Source organism: Montipora capricornis, chromosome 7, assembly GCF_036669925.1.
Source record: "Montipora capricornis isolate CH-2021 chromosome 7, ASM3666992v2, whole genome shotgun sequence".
Taxonomy (NCBI): Eukaryota; Metazoa; Cnidaria; class Anthozoa; order Scleractinia; family Acroporidae; genus Montipora; species Montipora capricornis.
Window position 1 is genome coordinate 747,129 of NC_090889.1, and position 7,500 is coordinate 754,628.

At 39.3% G+C, this 7,500-nt stretch overlaps 1 pseudogene; it reads left to right on the forward strand.

Annotated features, from left to right (window-relative positions):
* Nucleotides 1-4,100: 4,100 nt before the first annotated feature.
* LOC138057707 (uncharacterized) overlaps nt 4,101-7,500 on the forward strand; it is a 5,828-nt pseudogene continuing 2,428 nt past the window's right edge.

Sequence of the window (7,500 nt, forward strand, 5' to 3'; positions counted from 1 at the left end):
TGATTTCTTGTGTATTAGTACTAGGGCCACCTGCCTTCTCTAGGATATGCATAAGGGCACTCTTGCAAGAACAATGCAACATGGTACCATCTCGTGCAAACAAAGATCTTGGGACAACAGTGAACTCATATAAGCCAACAGCCTCTTGGATGTCAATTTCTGGGCGGCTCTTGCACACCATCGCCAAACGAGCAAACAGATTTCTCTCCTCCTTCAACTCGATGATCGTGTCTTTAGCTTTGACTTTGATGACCTTAGCACTCGTTTTCCAGGTAAAAAGATTGCGCTTCTTTCCAGGAGCCCAGAGGTTGATCTTTCCTGTCTTGATCCTATCTTGTACAAAAGCACTGAATAGCTTTCTCCCTTTTTCACTCTGATTAACAAGATCTTTCTTCGTTTTCTCATTCATCACAATTTTTGTGACCAAGTTGTACAGATCGGTGTTGGTGTTCTGGTCTGATGAAAAGGGATTGGTGAAGGTCTTGATTGTCTCGGTCAACTTATTTATGCTGTTATCTTTGTGCGTCAAAACAGCTGAGTTTAGTTCTTGATGGTGTGCACGTTCCGGAACGAGACCCGCCATTGCCTTGGCTTCTGCTGTGAGTCGGGCTAGTTCTGGGGCAATGAGGAAAAACTTGGCTTGTGCGCTCTCATTCAAAGTGATCCCTACAAGCCCACCAGAAACTTTCATAGATCGATTGAGGTGTTCCAACGCAGTATCACCACCAACAGCACAGAAGGGAACCTCCTTGTTCTTGTTCACTACCCAGTTTCCTGTGATGAACTCTCCATAGATCTCGGGGTCTGATGATTCGAGGAATGCCATTTCAGAAAGGTACAGGGGGATCATCCTTAGATAACAGATCTCAGTTGTCGTGCACAAAGAAGTACTTTGTGAACAAGTCCAGTGCAATTAGATGGAGCTTCCAATCACCACTGTGGACTGCCTAGATGAATGCGAACATCTCCATTATTATGCGCATGTATTGGCGAAATACAGTAAAGACAGGATTCTTGGCATTCGCAGCGTCAAAATCAGACATATGTATGGGGTCACGTGACACTACAAAGTGGCACCAATCGATGCAAGATGTCTAACTGACTAAGGTGTGCAAGTTTGGCATGATAAGGGTTTTTTTGACAAATTTATAGTAAATTATGGGTAAGGTCACGTGACCTATGTAGATTAGCATAATTCAACAGGGAGGATCATGCCCTATCATGTGAGCAAGTTTGGTGTATTTTCGTCTGTTATTAACAAAGTTATGAGGAATTATGTGTTTTAGCCTCGTTTTTACGCTGGATTTCATGGGTCAGAATTTAACCCCCCTTAAAAGCCGTCTGAGCAAGTGGCAAAGCTGGCACCAAAACTCTTCATGTTTAGTAGGCCCTAATGAACACTTTTACACTAGGTGCTTGCTTTCAGCACGAACTTCACACGGTACCTTATTTTATAACATTTGCTCCCAGACTAATTCCTCGTGTGTGTACACCTTCAAAATCTCACGCTACTCCCCCTCACGTGAATATGTTGCAAAATTTCGACAGTGTTGAAACCGAGAGGTGAATAGGACCGATTCTTAGGAACAAGCTCGAACAAGAAGAAAAAGCGGATTGAAAAATCCATGTAGGAAACTGAGGTCGGTTATCTCGGAGTATCGCATTTGCTGTATTGTCTTTTTTTCGTAAATAATTAAGTCTGTTCGGAGGTAATCAAAGGAAATCTGGAATAAATTCCGTAAAGAGTATGGTCATTTAAAGCACACAGCAACACGAGGAACACCATTAATACGACAGGCTTGTATTCGTGTTCATTTCCGCTACACTGTTCACAGCACCGTCAGTCCACAGCTCACTAAAATGCTTCCTGACCCTTTTTAATGACGGGTTCTTCAAGACAAAGTTAAGTTGGTTAAAAATGAAAAATCTGTGCAATATTGTTCAGATGTATTTTCCGAACTATCTTGCTCGCCCATTTCAGCGGTTTCCTGAGCTGAGTTTACCAAGCAGCGATACGCGATTGATTAGCTTTTGATGATGTACTTTGACCCGTGGCCCGTATATAGCGGCCACTTTCTTGAGATTGCACCCGAATGACTGGAGCTCGTACTGTCCTAAGCACCACCCCGTTGTCTGGTAGGTGATATGCTTTAGGTCTTACATCGTAACGTTTTGCGATGACGGGAATCTCTGGGATGACCACATTGCACCTTCGACATCGCAAAATACGATGCAATGTAGCGCGAAAGCTACGGCTCATGATAGTATAAATGATCGGGTTGTAAACGACAGACGCCTTAGCAAACAACTCGGGAATTTCAGCTTCCCAGTTTTCTATCACCGGTTTGCCACTAACTATTGAAAAAAGACTGACAAAGCAATATGGCGCCCAACTGAGCATCATGGCGGCCACAGACATGACTGTCATTTGTATAATCTTCATTTTTGAGTTCTGTTGTCTCAGTTGGACACCATCGTTACCTCGGACGCATTGTCGACGAACCACACTGAAAAATAATAAGTTTTTAGGACGGTAGTTAGTTAATTGTGAGGTTTTTTACTGCTTTAAAGTGAATATACAATGCAACATGAGAGGGAGATATGAATGGGTATTCTGGAATCTTTTGATGTCTTTTTCTCTGAAATGTTTTTTTGTTTTGTTTGTTCAGTAAAAGGATAACAATAGCATAGTCACAATAACAATAACAAGAACAAGAGCAAAAAATTACAGTAAGGATTAAAAATAAGTTTGAATTGAAAATACGTTAATAACTTAAATAAATTTAAACGTAAATGGACAATTAACTGTAATTTGTTGCTTAATATATATTTCTTTCTTGTAGGAATAATATTGTGTCATGGTTTAAGAAGTGATTGTAATTTGATTAGTAGGAATGTAATGTGATTAAGTATTGTGTAAGTAAAAGAAAAAGGAAACACTATGTAATTAATTACAGTATGTATTGTGTTTGTTATTAGTAATTTGATCGCTTATGTATTGTGCCTGTTATTAGTAATTTGTAATGTCAGTAATGTCAGTAAATATGGTACGTATATATATTTAAAAAAATTACAGTAACGGTTATAGTGGTGGTGTAAACAAAGTTAACAGCAAAACTCATTTACCAGAGAATTTTATAGTAGCTCATTGTCATAGCCGTTAGGGGAAGGAAAAAGCCAAATGCAATAAGGAGGAGAGTATAAGCTTTATCCGCAGCTGTTTGTCCCGCCCAGTTTGGGCTGCAGCTGAGTTTGGAAGCGGAGATAACAAACTTACTCCAACCCAGCAGCGGTGGTAGCATACATATGCCTCCATATAACCAGGCAGCACAAATCAAAAGAGCAACGTGACGACGTGAAAGGTTAAAGGCTCCGTCCACATACTTAAGGCCACGGTAAGTTACCATCCCCATTTCCGTTAAGGTAAATATACACGTTAAACCAACTATGCCGTTTACAAATCCTCTCCAATTGCAATGCGAGTTAATCTGTTGTTCCCAACTGACATTAGCGTGAAATTGTACAGGATATCCAAATAAAATGATAAAGAGATCAGCTACTGCGAGATTGATCATCAGAGGAGTAACATTTTTCCTTCGGTGTTCGCGTTCTTTCAAAACTAGAATAGTCAATATATTTCCCAAAAAACCAATTGTCAGGATAAAAACCATTACGACAACATATGCGATGTATGATCCCTTGTTAGAACGAAATGGTTCCTGGTCAAGCATGCTTGGGCACAGAGGGCAAGGGTAGCCTCATTCACCACCGAGACCTAGGAAAATTAAAAGCAATTAAGTACAAATGATCCCAAGTCATTTGAGAGAATTAATTATTCTAGCGCTTTTTGAAATCTCTTGCCTTAATTAAAGGAGAACGTAAGGCGAGAAAACAATTTTTAAAAAGTCGTTCTTACGAAAGCACATGATCCTTTGTAAAGAAATCACCATATTTTAGGATGTGAAGTTACCATTTAACCTCATTATAACGGCAAAAAGCTCCGTACCAGAACAATTTGAACGTCCACCATTTTGGAAGCCATGTTGAAGGCTTGGGCGCATAACGTGACGTCACTGCGCACGTAGAACATCTGCTCCAAAATGGTCGAATGTGCCGTAGTTGGCTGTTCAAACAGAACGGTCAAAGATTCCAAAAGAGGGTAAGTTTCCATCCACTGGCCTTAAAAAAAAAACCGCTTCTTAAGGAGTGGCTAGTGGGTAACTTAGCCAGTGCCACATTTGTTCGGTGCACTTTGAGAAGGAGTGTTTCAAAAGTTGCTGTAACCTCAATGCATTGCCCGCAGCAGACGTAAACGCGAGTTAAACGAAGACGCTGTCCCGACAATATTTCCTCATCAGCAAAAGAAAAGCAGAAGGCTTGCAAGCGAACGTGGGTTAAATAAAAGCTCCTCACGAACGGCAGGTACAAAACGCAGGTCACAGGGCACAGGTCACTGTTTTACTTTTAAAGAAAGTATCCTAAACATTCATAATAGGTAACCTTAGGTCTAAAAACTTTTCTTTAGGCCTAATTAGGCCTAAAATTAGCTTTTATGAATGTTTACGATACTTTTCTTTAGGCCTAATTAGGCCTAATTAGGCCTAAGGTTAGCTTTTATGAATGTTTAGGATGCTTTCTGTATAGGTTAAATAATGACCTCTGACCTGTGACCTCTGACCTGTGCCCTGTGACCTGTGACCTGCGTTTTGTACCTGCTGCCTCACGAAGAGGTAATAGTGCTATCATTTAACGCTATTTGTCTGATCTGAGATTTTTTCTGCTTTTTGCGACATGATTGTATCAAAATTAAAACGAACTGAAAATTAATAAAATACAATAAAAGACGTTCTCTGGCTAAAAAGTTTTGAAAAGAATATAAGCTTTCGGCTGTCGATCTACAGCCTTCCACGGATAAAACGTTGAATGTAAATTAGTGAAATATATACGGAAAAGGCGAGATAAAAATGATAAAAAGAACAGAGTAAAGGTATGAAAAATGGTGGCTATTGTTTAAAAAGAATTTTATACTGATTAGGAATCGGCTTAAAGTTATTGTCAGCATGCTTGGTAGAAGAGGTGTGCCAGGCCTCTAGAGTTTTCCTAACACGAAAAGAGCCTTTGTCGATAACTCGAGAATGACTGAAATCAATGCGATGACCGAAAGACCACGCATGTTTCGCAATGTTTGACCCATTGGCACATGTTTTTACATTCCTAATTTTTCATACCTTTACTCTGTTCTTTTTATCATTTTTATCTCGCCTTTTCCGTATATATTTCACTAATTTACATTCAACGTTTTATCCGTGGAAGGCTGTAGATCGACAGCCGAAAGCTTATATTCTTTTTCAAAATTTTTAGCCAGAGAACGTTTTTTATTGTATTTTAATATGCCTAATCCTGGCTGCGCTTCAATTTTTAATTGAACTGAAAATTAATAAAAATAAGAACTTTGTTATCGTTTACTCTAAAAACGTAGACTGTGTATCACATTTTGGATGAAGCCGTTTGCAAGTCACCTGAGTCTTGAGTTAGCTGCTTGTGTTGATGTCGCAACCTCTGTATCTGAAGACACGCAAAGTTCACACGCTACTTAAGCAAAAAAACCTAAAAATCGAGTTTTACCCACTTTTTCACCTGATTTTACATACAATAGGCAAATTTGGTCGTTTTAGGCTGAAAAGTGGATTTTTCAGCAAAAAATCTTGTTACTTTCTTAAAGAGCATCAAAGAGAAAAAGATCTATTGCTTTGCTCAACGAAACGTTCGAAATAAATCTCGGCTGGAAAATTATTTATTCGGTGTTTTGGCCAAGGGCAATTCTCCATGCTCTTCGCGGTACTTTCTCTATGGCACACCACGATGTATTTCCTCTACGGCGCTCATCTTGACTCTAGTGAACATCGTCTTCCTCTGACTCCGAACTGTCTCGCATAGTTTCAAAAGAATAAGGCTCGATCTCAGCCATAATCGAAGCTAAATTCAGTTTCAACCTGACAAAAGATTCTGTACAAATTTTGTTGACATGAAAAAATGCATGTGCGCAGTGACGTCACATTCCTATTATGGAAGTAACCGGAAGAAAAAATGTCCAAAATTACAGACGTTCAATTTGGAAAAATGACCACGGGTTTGGACTTTTTGCGTCACTTTCGAAAGGCAAAATTCATTTTTTCTTGCTTTTTACTACAAATCTTAGCTATTTCAGTAGTTTTAAGCTCCCATATAATATACAACTCCAAGCCTTCCGTTCTCCTTTAAACCTTGGGCCCCATACAAAAGGCAAACAGTGAAGTCTCATGGCATTTCATTTTTAATAACGGTGAATATACATTTAAAAATATCTCCATTGTGATTGGCTAATTCAGGTAACATAGTGCAGAAAAGAGGTAATTCTGAGCAAAAAGAGGTAACAAAACAACCATTCCAATTGGTCAATTTTCAAAGAAAGCCACAGATAGCCAATCAAATTTTATCCCTGGATGGCGCAATTTTCACGTGATTACGTGTACATTGCTTTTCCTTACGACTGGCTTTCTCGATATTTTTTCATGTCTATTATTAGTAAGTAACCACATGGTTTTTTTCGAGCAATTTGGACTAAATAACCACTAATAAATTTTGTCAAAGACTACAAAGGGCTCGTGAAATTTTTTCGTGCTCATTTATTTAAAATTGCACTCGAAATCACCTATACAGTTAATCGAAGAGAATCCGCTTGTATCACCCATGAATGCAACTATAAATGTAACACCCAAAAAAAAAACAATGTAATAACAATAAATTCTGACGCAAACATCTTACAGGCACTATTGGTATGAAATGGACCTCTTTAGCTTGTACGTTTTGTTTTCCCTTTTCAGACCACGTGATGTTCCCAAGGGAATTTTCTTTTTGTTTTTACATAAGTTATGTATACATATGCACGTGCAGAAGACGACATTTGAAAGAAACTGTTCCCTGGAGTAACATTACGTGGTCTGAAATGGGAAAACAAAACGTACAAGCTAAAGGGTCCATTCAGAATTGGCTTTTAAGCAGTACACAGTTATTTACATGCATAGCATGCATATTCAACGCATTTGGGACATCTCAGGAATGCATACCTCACAACAACACGATGTATCTTTTCATAACTTTCATTCAGGTCTCGGAAATAGAAAAAATGGTAATATCCTGTTTTTAAGGTCACAGATCACGTGATTCACTGAACAAAGTAATGCCATTGACACGGAGTACGCGGGTATATTGTTTATTACTAGAAGTAGGTACTGGGCAAACAGACGAGGTAGAGTATAAACGAACATCATAGCCAGGGCAACTCTTTCACGGCCAAGACTAAGTGCATTGGTGATGAAAGCAGTGGAAAACACACCGGTAGCTCAGTTGGTTGAGCATCGGGGCTGTCATGCGGGAGGCTGCGGGTTCGAACCTCGGCCGAATCAACACGTTTCACAAATATCCTTCATGTTCCCTGTGGGATGTTAAAGAACCCCCGCA